Below are 15372 nucleotides of genomic sequence, written 5' to 3' on the forward strand. Positions count from 1 at the left end.
AAATAAGGAATAAGGAATGGACTATAAGGTTTAATTATATATGCTAGGGACTTTCCAATTATGTTTCTCGGCAGTCCCATTCTTTGTCAAGCCTTGGCCCCACGTTGTCTCAGATAACTATGTCATTTAGGAACGTTTACGTTTCTTTGTAAATTGTTTCACGGTTTGAGAAAAATTAAACTGGAATCTTATTTGCAGTTTTTTGTGTTTTTTTAATTGCATTTTTGTGAGAGAAAATAAATAAATATAGCGACTATTCAAGAAAAAATAAATAGTCTTCACTTAACTAAACTTATGTAAAATGGAATACTTTTAAGAAATTTTCTCTGATTTAAAGTATTCAATTTATTTTAAATTTGCTAAAGAACTGCTCAACAACCCTTACATGTGAGCCTGTAAAAAAGATTTGTGTGTTCTGCAACGTTCATATAAAGCAGTCATTATATTTCGCATGTCTGTAAAAATCAGTATTTTCAAACTGAAAATAGGTCCATGAGAAAAAATACTACTACATTCAAGCAGTTGACAAAGAATAAGATTTTAAATAGGTTACGTATCGACGAAATGTCTTTCGGAACTGGACCCGGCCTATGGTAAACTTGAAGACGAATCTCACCAGAAAATTCTTTCACAATTGATTTCAACAATTTAATTCTAGTTCTTCCTCATTGTTGTTTTTCTTAACGAAGGATGATAGAAGGAAAAACGAAAATGTTGATAGTGTTCCTTATAATAATCAAACATGGCAAGACAAATATGCTTTCCAATCCGTCTATTCCCACTCCAGCATTTTCTTTTTTCTTCTTCATAATATTTGGATGTTGATCTATTAACAATTTCTGCTATGTCCTAAAACAAATCAACATCTGTACGTCGATACAGCCTCTTTGAGAGAGGGAACTCTGCATCGATCGAGCATCTGTAGTTCAAAAGTGAAAGACCGCTAAGAATTTAAAAAAAAAAACAATTGCTAACTTATTTATAATAGATATCATATAGACATAAAAAGTTTGATATCAAAAATACCAATTCCCCAGGAAAATTACCTTGTCAATTAGTAAAATCAAAAGCTCAAACGAAAGAAAATCAGCTGTCATATTTCTGACTTGTACACCAAATTTTGAAATATATCATTTTGAAATATATCGTGAAAGAACATCATCTATATAGCGGTAAGAAAAGTGAAAAAATAATGCAAATTTATTTTTGTTATTTCTCAGAAATTCTTATATGAGGTCAGCCTTAGATAAAAAGGGTACTTGTTGGTAATTAGATGGACAGTTTGTTCCCATGGAAATGCCAATTGTTTTTTGTCTTCCTCCAAACGCAACACATATGTTGTCAATCAAGAAATACCGCATCTTGCAATTTCGGATTCAGAGAATTAGTTGTTTGAATCCGACTTATTTTTTTACAAAGTAGGATTTATCCCTCCCTAAGACAAGATATTTATATCTACGTTTGTCGTGGAACAAAGCAGGACCAATTCTTTCTATTTGTCTTTTAGTTTAAAATGAGGAATACTAGGGAAAAAGTAGAAATTGTAAAATGTTTTATTATATAGATGATGGTGATTTATTTGAATTTCCCATTGTGATAAATTCCGATAATCTCACATGTGAAATAACTCGTTTATTTTCACTCTCGAGACTTTCCGTGCCATTTACCGGAACTACTTTTCACACACAGACACAAGATGCAATGTAAGAAGCACTACTATGTATAAATAATAAATGTACGATAAAAACAACAACCGTTTCCTTTGTAGTGCTCTACTAGCTTACTAGCTTGAGTTAGATTAAAATAAATAATATCATTATAGATGTCGATATAAATACGTATAAATAGTGTGCTATTTACATCGAATGGTCCCGTTATGTGTTGTGCCGAATTCGGAGCAAATACATATTAATACAGCTTCTTATGGTGTGAATACACAAAAGATTGTAATCACAACAATTGTTGGGACAATTTAATGTACATTTTCAGTTAAATAAATATCTTTTCAACGAAATTATGTCCTCTTTTGGTAAATAACAAGTATTTTACAGTCATGATCGTCTTTTAAAGCGAGAAAAACACCACAAACATGCAATTAACAATTAAAATACGTCATAATAAATGGTATGATAGATAGCTTCCTTTCAACCTCCTTTTCTTTATATAAAAAAAAAAAATCGTCTGCTTTTTCTGAAGATTCCAAAACGCTGATTATCTTGATTCCTATACTGCTGCCATAGTAGGCCAAATTCGTGAACAAAATGATTTCGAGTTAAAAGCAGTGGACTTACCAGACTTCAATATGATAGCTAGAATTTCACGGGAAATGTAGAAGAGGCTCAGTCACAACAGGCAAATAAAAAATCAGATTCGAGATTTCAAGACATAAGTACGGATTTTTTGTGTAATTAAAATTTGCTGTTACAAAATGTCAGAAATTATTATAAATTAAGGAATGTAACTCACTCATGCAAAGCTCTGATTCCTTTCACGATTTTGGATATACTTTTTGGAACTTTTGGATTATAGCTCTTCATCTTTTATATAAACTTTGGATTTCAAATATTTTGGCCACGAGCATCACTGAAGAGACATGTATTGTCGAAATGCGCATCTGGTGCAGAAAAATTGGTACCGTTAATGTTATTACTACCACTGGGTCGATGCCTCTGCTGGTGGACTGTTAGTCCCCGAGGGTATCACCAGCCCAGTAGCCAGTACTTTGGCACTGACATGAAAATACGGATTTTTTGTGTAATTAAAATTTGCTGTTACAAAATGTAAGCTATTATTATAAATTAAGGAATGTATCTCCCTCATGCAAAGCTCTGATTCCTTTCACGATTTTGGATATACTTTTTGGAACTTTTGGATTATAGCTCTTCATCTTTTATATAAACTTTCAAATATTTTGACCACGAGTATCACTGAAAAGACATGTATTGTCGAAATGCGCATCTGGTGCAGAAAAATTGGTACCGTTAATGTTATTATGAAGAAATCAACATTTTTCTTGAAGCCATTACAAATGACAATACAAAAAGAAAAACAGTGTCTGACATGAAACTCTTTAAAAATATTTAGAGGAGTCTGGTGAAACAGATGACGTAGAAAAAATGTCTGCAGAACATCTAAATCAAACACTTTGCACCTATCTCTTGGCTGTGAAAAAAAGGATGGTAACCAATATGAACCATCAACACTGAAAGGCTTCATGTGTAGTGTAGATAGGTATCTTCAACAGTATTACAAAGGGTCCTGAATTTGAAAAAAAAATGTAGAAAAGTTCTTCAGGCCAAACAAAAACAGTTAAAAAGTTTAAGGTATGGAAACAAGCCAAATGCTTCAGATGAGTTGACTGACTCAGACATTGATAAACTTTATGAACATGATTTATTAGGAACACATGCTCCTGTACCTTTGACTAATTTGTTACATTTAACTCTAACTCTTGTTATTGGGATGCGTGGTGGTAAAGAGCAAAGGGATCTAAACTTTGGAGATATTTGTATTGGAGTAGACTCCCAAGGTGGGGAATATCTCTGTCTACACATTGAACGTCAAACCAAAACAAGACAAGGAAATGATCCCAACAACATGAAACAAATCAAAACAAAAACTTTGGCCAATCCTGATAAAAACCGCTGTCCTGTTAATGCATTCCGCATTTTCCAAAGTAAAAGACCAACAAAGATGACTCACCTTTTTTTCCTTGCCATTAATCATGTTGTCAATAGGCAATATTATCATGCATGGTTTAAAGAGTCATCAAGTAATACTACATATAGCCTAACGCTAAAAATGGTGAATGCTTGTTCAACAGTCCTTGGTGAAAGGAAGCTAACAAATCATAGTGCAAGACAACATCTTAGTCAAAAACTTCAAGACAAAGAAAGCGCCTAAATAATGCAAATAAGTGGCCATAAAAATATTGCAAGTGTCAACAGTTACTCCAGGCTAAATGAGGGCCAACAAAGGCAGATTTCAGATGTCCTTAATGATACTACTGGAAAACTCAATATAGGCCAACACTACAAACAACAGCTCATGAAAATGCCATTGTAGCACCAACTACAAGCACAGTATCACACCCATCTTGCAGTCAAACAATTGCACCAGTGTCCACTCAGATGACCTCGGATAATAGAATGTCCTCTTACTTTCAAGGGAACAACTACATCAATGGTGGAACATTTAACTTTTTTAGTTACTCTGAAATTGAGAAAAAACAACACGAAACTGATTCTCTTCCAGAACAGACACCACAGAAGAAATTCAAAGGAATTACTCCCTTAACCTTCAGTGATTCTGACTCTGATTAATAGTTGACATTTTGTTTATGACTGTCTTTGTAATGAAAATCTCAATATTTAATACACAGGTTTAACAGTTTACACCACTTCAAACAATGACAAATTGTACATTTAGAAAATGACAATGTGTAATGTATCATAAGAGTGTATTTTTAATTTTATTTTATTTGGGTGACTTGGCTCAATGTTAATAAAACACCAATGTTTGGTAAGATAATAATCAAAATACTTTATTGCCATATAAATCAAAAACATGATCTGTGACAAATAATGAAACTCAATGTTCATCTTATTAAATATAAAAACAGCAGATTTTGCTTCGGGTAAATGTCAGTGTCAAGGCAGTATTTAAATCAGAAAAAATAAGTAAATAAAAAGTAGATATTTAGAGGGCAACATTCATACATGTACATGTTTAGACTACAAACTACATTGAATTATTATGCCAACCAGGCAATTAGGACAGGCACATGAATAAAATGTTTGATGTTACCCAGGTACACATGTATATCTTTTTTGGTAAACTCTTGGTATGAATAACATAAAAAAAACGACTATTTGTATTTCGTGAATAATAAAGAACTTACCTTAATTCAACTGAAGAGACTAATGCCTTCATGCTTGCCACAGACTCAACTCCATATAAATGTGTTTCAAAACACTTGTCACACTATAGTGACATAAATGTCATACATGTGTTTTCCAATTTTTCCTATTCAATCAACGGCTGACACACAGGTAATTCACGGTCACTAGAAAGACTTTGTGTACGCTCACTTGAGGCCGATACCTCTGCTGGTGGACTGTTAGTCCCCGAGGGTATCACCAGCCCAGTAGCCAGTACTTCAATACTGGCATGAAAATACGGATTTTTTGTGTTATTTAAATTTGCTGTAATAAAATGTTAGAAATTATTATAAATTAAGGAATGGATCTCCCTCATGCAAAGCTCTGATTCCTTTCACGGATTTGGCTATACTTTTTGGACCTTTTAGACAATAGCTCTTCATCTTTTATTTAAGCTTTGGATTTCAAATATTTTGGTTACGACCATCACTGAAGAGACATGTATTGTCGAAATGCGCATCTGGTGCAGGAAAATTTGTACCGTTAATGTTATTGAGACTTCCAACTGAAGATATCCGTATCGACACTTAAAACTTATTGGTTAAATATGTCACACAGCAACAATTAATACCCTAGATGCATAAAAAACCACTCTTCGATTCACGATAACTGCAAAATATGCATCAACCTTCTCGAGGTGACAATCGGAATTTGTCATTTTGACAGTTGTGTGCAATACACATATATTCATACGCCAAAACTTTGAATATCAAAAATAATACAACTTGTGACCGAACGCCACTATGGATTAAAATCGTGCTGCGCACTCGTTTAATCCATGCGTCGTTTGGTCACGCGTTGTCTTATTTTTGATATTCAAATACGGCGATTAGTTATACTATAAATAATATCATTGCAAGATGAAAGTCTTTAAAAATGTATGTAATCTAAAAGAACTCTTTGAATTGTTTAGTATAATCGTCTGATTCACGCCATCTCTTGAATAGGTACAGGTATTTTCACAATAACGCTTTGATGATGTAATAATTTGTAAAGACGTTTCGTGGAGGAGTTGGAAGATCCAACAATATACCGTTGGTTTAAGGACACTTATGAAATTTAGGTATCCAATACATTGATGGAAAATCCACTTCTTCATTTTTTGTCGAAATTCCAAAGGAACATATAACAGATCTATGATTTTTCAAGATTCCCTGTTTAGTTAAGTGACGTTGCGATATGTGTTGAGTTTCCAAGTTAATTGTTAATACCTTACTCACTTATCAAGCAGTTGATGCAATATAATTTACATTATTTGTAATGCACTATTATTTGTCTGTTTGTCTTTTTCTTTTTTAACCATGGCGTTGTCAATTTATTTTCGATCTACGAGTTTGACGGTTCCACTGGTACCTTTAATCCCTTTTTTACACTCAAAACGATTTTGTTAAGGGCTTTATATTAGAACCTTAAAACCATCAAATCTGCTAGCAACACGGAACAATCAAAACTTAGTTGACTTGCTTTTTTCAGTCACTCCAAACTATATAATATTACGCAAAACTTTACTGACGGAAATTATGACCTGTAATAACAATACATAGTATTGATAGGAGACATTTCCCGCATCCCCATGATCCTTTGGAACTTTTCCTTTTCATCAAGATGTGATTTCAGGTTTAGAAAATGTCGTTAGCCAATGCACTCACTTTAAATCATTCCCGACACATAGATTTTGACTCGAAAGAGTACGAATATCTTACTCTTTTTTCGTTTTCCCATACGTTGTTTTTCTACATCTGCAGCCATAGTTAATAACATTTCTTTTTCATTTTTAGAAAGTTCTCTTCAGATTAGAACTTTTTGATAAATACTCTTGGGCTAAAAATAGTTTTAAACAACTCTTTGTTCGTGAGAAACTGACATTTCTGTGGCATTTTGTCTCTTGTGGAGAGTTGTCTCATTGACAATCATACCACATCTTCTTTTGTATATGTTATGCCTTTTGCATTGCCTTTTTCTGGAGAGTTTAAATTTTTGGCCAACTTAAAAAGCTTCAAAGGTTTGCTACGTAATGTTGTCAATTACAGGAGCATATAGGATGCAGAACACTTATAGTCAACAAGTGTATCACTGCACAGTTATTTAAATTCCTGGATCATACTGACATTATGAATACTTGAAAGTATGAAGTAGATTATTGTTAGAAATAATACCAGTATGCTCACAATATACTATATTTACAAGATGGAATGTCAAATTAAATGGTTTTATATAATTTTCAAGGAAAAAACTTAACTAAAGACAATTTATTTGCGTCAAAAACCTTACTGTAAAAGACTATAACTGTGCAATATTGTAGCCCAAAATTGACGAAAGCACAGTCTGTTTGTTTGTTTCAATAAATAGTTGTTAAAATAGAATTTAAAATTGTTTTATCAATCGGAACAGAAAAAAAACCCACCCAAAAATGTTATATCCCTGTCAATTTTAATATTTAGTCCCCGTACTGAAACTGCTGCTTCTTTTTCTTTACATAATCGGATGTTTCAAGTGCCGTGACGGATTTTCTTTATTCAGTCTTGAAAAAATTGCAACTTAATAAAACATAAAACGAAATTACAATGACCACCTGTGCAAATTTGTACACAAAAAATGTCACGAGTAATTTTTCTTTTTTGATTATTAAGTGGTATGAATGTTATGGCTGCAGACAAGTTTGCACAGACTAAAGACAACACTACATAGTCCGTAGTTTATCTGTTGTAGGGGAGGCAATTGTACCATGACGTAAATAAAATCAAAAGCAGTGTCCTTATTGATTTTCAAATCCCATGGTCCGAGAACACAGTTATTTTGTAGTGCATTTCTTTGAGGAAATAAATGGTAATTTAAAAAAATTCCCCTTGGCTTTCTCAATAATATTTTTACAGTGTGTTGTACTACTTTTGGGACAAATTATATCAAAAGTAAAGTAAAATTCATCAGCTCTTACTCAAAATATGGATAATTTTATGTTAAGGGGTCTTGAAAGCTATTGACAACTTCCACAATGCTAATTTGTAATTCCTTTTTCAGCTTGACCAAATCACTACTTCACTTCATTCGTTGATGTGTTTTTTCATTTGATTTTGCCATTTGATTTAGTACGTTCCGTTCAGTATTTTTGTGATTTAACTTTTTACTTTAAAACTCATGAATCAATTTTTTTACAATGTAATTTTATCCCCCTACTTTCTATTTTTTCGCATAAAACATGAATTTGGAAGGGGTATAAAAAAATTGGGCAAGTAACACATTGTCCATACGAGGGACTATATGATATTCGTTCAAATCAAAATTAAAGGACGGTAACTGTTATCCCGGACCACATGAATCGACATAGAAGACAATCAAAAGTAGCAGACTTACAAAAATGTATAATGAGGAAATCTCATAATACGAGAACATATTCGGCAAATTTAAAACTACAATGAGTATTATCCTCGTAAGTAATCAACGAAAAAGATTAATAGTCAACACTGATAAAAGGAATATGGTGAACACATAATTCAAACAAAAAATAATATAGAAGCATATTACAAAATCATTTCTAGGGCCAATACAGTCTTTAATGTTACACATTTGTGAAACCTTGAAGCATCACGAATTCACAAAAGTTTTCAATACTCCCAAATTCGGGATATCCTCATGAATCCAACTACTAAACAAAAGGTAACCATTTACCCTTATGGCATCTTCGCTATCCAAGGGTTACGATCCACTTCCCTCCTCTCCACCCTTGGCGGATTGAGGTAGAATTTCGGAGACACAAGGTAATGACTTTCATTGGTTGCAATCGAAACTCGCTGCCCCCAATCAAAAAGCGCATATAAAATGATCACGTGTAAATGTAGAAAGTGTATGTAAACAATTGCTACATGTACGTGCTTATTGTGCAACACGTCTTTACATCCCTAAACATATACGACGATATTTAGTGACAATTTGAATGTTTTTAATCAACTAATAGAAGTTCCTGTGTATGTTTCTCGAACAAATACATGAATGTCAACTTATATTTTCGTTTCCTGCTTTACCAAGTGTGTAGAATCTAGACGCTACCGTGTTTAATTTTGCCTCCAAATTGAAGAGTTCAAGTGCTACCATTGGTCAAGAATAATGTATTCGGAATGGGCGTGACTTAATCTGCCAAGGGTGGGGAGGAGGGAAGTGGATCGTAACCCTTGGCTAGCGAAGATGCCCTTGTGGTGATTTTGATGTAAATATGATTACCATAGTTTCGCGTCATTTTGTCGAAGACGTTATAATTTTATAAGAAAAGATAGAAACAAAAACTTATCTTCAGAAATAATACAGTTTTCACAATTTTCAGTGTCTTAAAAACAATTAATCAAAATAATGACGGGGACTTTAAACCATTTGGTTATCTGGACTTCTCTCGGTTGGTACTTATGATACGAGGCGTACATTTTTCCTTGTGGGTGTAAAAATACACAGCCATGTCCGGTTGGAACGGATAGTAGAGTAACATTTTATCACAGCCTAGTCACTGTAAAAATACACAGCCATGTCCGGTTGGAACGGATAGTAGAGTAACATTTTATCACAGCCTAGTCACTGTAGATATATTGAGCAGTACCTAATCGTTTGATATATAGGTTTATTTTCAGCCTGAACAAAAAAGTGTGAAAAAATTAAAAACCGTCAATACGTTGAAAGAAAATATTTCTTTTTTTTTTTTCATTAAAAGCATTCATTAAGTCAAATTCATTAAATCAAACATAAACTTGTCAAGGATTTATAATAGATGTAAGTACATCTATTATAAATCCTTGACAAGTTTATGTTTGATTTAATGAATTCAAAGAACATGTTTTTGAAGAAAAGATACCACTGATTAAACAAACTTATAATAAAAATATGCTTAATATCTGAAAATTTGTCGTGCTAGTTAAAAGAAAATTTTGTTGATTTTTTGGTGTGTGTGGGTTTTTAAAAAAAATTTAAATGAAATATGGTCTGGATCGGAAAAACTTCATGCTGGTTTAACTCTACCATATGTGCACACTTATAAGATCGCAAGTGTGGTCGGTGGAACTTTCAATATACTGATATTACTAGTACTAGTTTTCGTAATCTACTTTCCTTTTATTTACCTTGATGTAATCACAAAAGATGGAAGAAAGATACCAGAGGGACAGTCAAACTCATTAATCGAAAATAAACTGACAACGCCATGTCTGTTCCTTCCTATATAGTTTCACTGACGTTGTGTTTCTACGATATAGACATGACATTTTTTATTATTCTCAAAATACAACAGTCGTTGATTGTCTGACAAAGTGATATTTATCTGATGCTTATTGTATAGCATTGAAAGCGCTCTATCTGTGATTTTTGTTTTCTATTGTTAACGTATGATCTCTTCAAATTTAATTGCTCATTAAAAGATAAGTCATCAGGTTTCCATGCACGGAAAAAGAACACCCCAGCAATAATTTCTCCGATACCAGCTATGGTACAGAATGCAAACGAAAAATAAAGATGATGAGCATCGAAGATATCTGCAGTAAAAAATATGATGCATCCAATTAAACCTAAACTTCCTGAAATGTAAAAAATATAATTTTAGGTTTGAAAAGCGTTAACAAAGAAAATGCTAGTATAATAACTAAACATGATTTTTAAGGAGTTAACTCGACAACTGAAGGAATATGTGGAATCTGCTAGCATATATAAGCGATGCAAATCTTTTTCCCAAAAAGTAAACAAATTATTAACTTGCAAAATTTTAAAAGCAAATAGACAGGAAAAAAATCGCCGACAGGCTCGACAAATATGCATTTTGACAATCCTATCATATTCAATAACTTACTATGATGCATAGGTTTAGCTCATTGTTAAAGGACAAACTATGGCCTGTACCTGTCTCGTCTTTGTTTCAATATTCTTGTGAATTCGCTTTGCTATAAGACGTGTCACGGTACTTTTCTATCCCAAATTCATGTATCCAGTTTTGATATTATATTTGTTATTCTCATCGAATTTTTATAATGCTTAGTTCGTTTCTGTGTGTGTTACATAAAATGTTGTGGCGTTGTTCTCCTCTTATATTTAATGCGTTTCCCTCAGTTTTAGTTTGTAACCCGGATTTTGGTGTTTTTTTTTCTATCGATTTACAAGTTTCGAACAGCGGTATACTACTGTTGCCTTTGTATACCACACATCTTATTTTGATAATAAACGATTCCGACAGATTTTTACCTGCTAAAACGTTTCTTTTCAGGTATCAATACACAGTGTGGTTCCGCATTTTGGCCCTTGTGGATTTTTCAAATTAAATTATTGTTGTAAAATTCATTTAAAGACAGATGATGACTTATTTAGCTTTGCAAATGGGTTTTTAAGAACATCAAGATTAATGTTTATATATTTTATGGGCTATTTTCTGATAAACTATGTATTTTCATAGCCAGAACGGCCATAGGTCAAGAAATTGTTGTTATACTTACAAAAAAAAAAATTAACACACTAAAAGAGACAAAAGACGAACGATTTTTATTTGATCTCTTGATAGGTATATTTAAACAGTTAAGAAAACTTCTCACTCAAAGGAATTGAAATTGTCAAATATGTGACATCCTTACTCTTCATATTTTGCAATAGTGTATTGCAAATAAATATAGATTGTTGCCATGGATACACCAAAGAGAAATTATACTGAACCATTTTTACTCATGGATATCAAATCCCCCGATCTTACTCAAAACATTTATGATGACCGATGTCCTTTTTTGTTTGTTTTTAGACCAAATAAATTTGTTTTAATATAATATCTACAAGGTTCGCACAAAAAAGATAAATGAAACGGCTTTTCCTTTCCTTTTCTTAATTTTTCAACTCTTAATTACGGTTTTCATTGGTTCCTTCTTATAGAATATACATTTCTTGTAAGCGATATCCCTGATTTTGAAGTGTAGTCTCAATTAACGTTATATTCTTTGGTACATCTTTATCAGTAGGTATAAAGCAGTCAAAATCGTTTCGACCTATATTGCAATACAAACATCGAAATTTTAGTTCGATTCAAGAAGAGGGACGAAAGATACCAAAGGCAAAGGTACAGTCAAACTCATAAATCGAAAATAAACTTGACAACGCCATGGCTAAAAATGAAAAAGACAAACAGACAAACAATAGTACACATGACACAAAATAGAAAACTAAAGAATAAACAACACGAACCCAATCAAACTGCAGAAGGCATGTAGCTTTTTACGTAAATGTTATTAATAAAGCGAACAGTTCGAGGAAATGCCATTCGAATATTTCTCTTCAACTTGAAATGATTGAGTAAATAAAGGCAACAGTATTATACCGCTGTTCAAAATTCACAAAGTAAATGTCTTGGTAAGAACCCTGCAGTTGTTGATCGATGAATTATCACAAAATTCCTTTTTTTTGGATATAAATAATAAGAACAAAGGTAGATGTGTAAATGAAGTCTTCGGATTGTAGAGGTTATCGGAAGTTGATAGCTTTAACTCATTTCGACACAACAGACGACGTCGTGATTGTGTCATATTGATTTCAATGGAAAAGATAATGAAAAATATGATTTTTTTTTATAAATGCTGTGGTGATCAAATGCTAGTTCATCGGTCAATCTCCTTATAAAGAAAAACAAAATGTCGGTCTAGTTAATATCCTATTATGGCATTTAAGTGAAAGTATAGATGTTGGGTGTATTTTGTTTAACATTTCATACCTGCAACGCAATTTGTTATAGCCCCAAGAAGGTACAATGATCTTTGTTTCACAACAAATGCGTGAAGTGTTGAACACACAGCAGCTGCAATGTAAGCAGCCAAAGCTAAACTTTCCAGGACTTGAGTAGCTGTAAACTTATTAGGTTGATCTCGAAAGTCAATAGGTATGTTTATATCTGAAAATATATGTGTAACAATAATAAGTGCAAAATATACAGTTCTAGATACTGTGGATTCATTTATTTTGAAGACTATTCGCCTTTGGGAGTATGTATTCAAAGTGTAAATAAACTCGAAGAGTAGTTATTCATCATCTAAAACTTTCTCAATGCATATGCAACATGAATTATCACAACTATTAATCTATCAGTTTGTCGCTCAGAAAATTTATCTTTAAGTATAATAATAATTTTTTACCAGAACCGCTGATTGAGTCCTTATGAAATACTTCCGTTTATTTATTATTAATAAGTTTTTAAAGAAAAAATATGGCGTGCCACACGTTTCACACTAAGTTGTTCCAGAAAGTTCCACCAGAACGACAACCACTGAACAATAGCTCATGACTTAGGACAGGTGCATGCAATAGTTATAGTTCCTTTTTATTTACAAATGTGTGTCGCAAAAAGAGAGATTACCTAGCATACTGACACATTTGATATGATCACACCTTTCCCATAGTCCGATATGAAGTTCATATTCTCCAAACCATGCTAACCAATACGATGTCTCATATCCTATACAATGAAGTATGAGTGCTAACACTGAAATAACGAATCCAGTTATCACTAAAAGTGGATTACCGTCACAACACTTCATGTTGCTTAAGCTTAAACATGTAAGCAATTTAAACAACAGCAGTTTAAAATCTTGAATGATTTATCAAGGGGTTTCCCCTGATAAAACACACATTTGTGGTTTTCAAGTTTAAGACATAAAAATGTAAATCCTTTTAACTACATATTTTTTCATGAATAAATTATGTTGTTTCACAACCAAATCATTTACATGTGCAGTACTGTCATTAGTTGTTTTCCGTGATACACGCTTAATTAAAAATAGGTATTACGATACAAAACAAACCTTGTACATTTACTGTGCATATTAATTTTTCAATACACAATTTTTTTTTAAATACTTTTCCGCCAAAAGTTAAGCACCACCTATTTTTATTGCATCGATTTTTTTTCAAATTAAAAAAATCAATTATTTCTCAAAAAAAGAAAAACAATCATATAGCTAATGTATACCATAAACAAACCACAAATATAATTTTGGTCACTTATGAAGGTTCTATGCATGTAGGTTTTTCGTTGATAGAAATGGTGTAAATTACACAATTCAGAAACGGAATTTAAGTTTCACTGTGATTTAATTTTTTTACAACAATTGATCACCCAATATCATTAAAATTTTCTACACATAATCTTTGGTATGTTCGGCAAATTTAATGTCAATATTTGAGTCAATAGCATGTGTAACAACCTCTCTTCCGGTACAGTTTCATAACACGACGTATCATTCTCGGTACAAGCCTTCAAAACTTTAGTTGAGGAAATCTGTTGCATTAAACAACAAATGCCACTTTTAAATCGACAAACTATTGTGAAGGTGGATCACTGCGATTGAGATTTCCGCCAATGGCATCGCAGACATGTTTGAAAGGGTTTATGTATGGAGACAAGGAAGGTCAAAACATAGTGTAAATGGCTTGTTGCTCTTTGGACTCGGTTAAAATCCTTGCCCTGTGTGGTCTAGCGTTGTCGTCCATGTACAAGGGTCTTGGCAATTTTGACGCAAGTGGGGGATTATTAAAATGAGGGACTACAATGTTTTAAGGCACCAAAATCTCTGTATGTCTGTCCGTTTATGCTACCCTGCAGAATTTGCATACCCAGCTTATAACGGTATAAGAAGAAACCCTGTACTGGAACACCACCAGCACTGAATGCAGTCCTTGTGCAAACATTTATTCTAAAAACAGTTGTTGGCATGACACGGGTTATGTTCTTCTCATATATGTTATGATGGTATGATACTAAACCCCTAACGGGAAGGATTGTGCCTGATGTTCATATGATGAAATCATAATCTTTCAGTCAGTTTAATTGAAGTCTGGAGCTGGCATGTCAGTTAACTGCTAGTAGTCTGTTGTTATTTATGTATTATTGTCATTTTGTTTATTTTCTTTGGTTACATCTTCTGACATCAGACTCGGATTTCTCTTGAACTGAATTTTAATGTGCGTATTGTTATGCGTTTACTTTACTACATTGGTTAGAGGTATAGGGGGAGGGTTGAGATCTCACAAACATGTTTAACCCCGCCGCATTTTTGCGCCTGTCCCAAGTCAGGAGCCTCTGGCCTTTGTTAGTCTTGTATTATTTTAATTTTAGTTTCTTGTGTACAATTTGGAAATTAGTATGGCGTTCATTATCACTGGACTAGTATATATTTGTTTAGGGGCCAGCTGAGGGACGCCTCCGGGTGCGGGAATTTCTCGCTACATTGAAGACCTGTTGGTGACCCTCTGCTGTTGTTTTTTATTTGGTCGGGTTGTTGTCTCTTTGACACATTCCCCATTTCCATTCTCAATTTTATTGTTTTGGTCATAGGCCATGTAGTATTCGTTGGTATTAAGCCAGACCCTGCCGGAAGTTGCACGATCCCATGATGCCCTCTCTCTCTCTCTCTTTCTGATAACCATAATAGTCAAGACT

The 15372-nt window shown here is 33.2% G+C and overlaps 1 long non-coding RNA gene across 1 annotated transcript; it reads right to left on the bottom strand.

Moving 5' to 3' along the window:
* Nucleotides 1–9876: 9876 nt before the first annotated feature.
* Nucleotides 9877–13606, bottom strand: LOC143066677 (uncharacterized). The gene is made up of 3 exons (XR_012975735.1): nucleotides 13291–13606; nucleotides 12652–12828; nucleotides 9877–10489 (listed from the first exon to the last, which is right to left on the bottom strand). It is a non-coding gene; the product is annotated as an uncharacterized LOC143066677 (long non-coding RNA).
* Between the last annotated feature and the right edge of the window lie 1766 nt (nucleotides 13607–15372).

The sequence above is a fragment of the Mytilus galloprovincialis genome, chromosome 3, assembly GCF_965363235.1.
Source record: "Mytilus galloprovincialis chromosome 3, xbMytGall1.hap1.1, whole genome shotgun sequence".
NCBI lineage: Eukaryota > Metazoa > Mollusca > Bivalvia > Mytilida > Mytilidae > Mytilus > Mytilus galloprovincialis.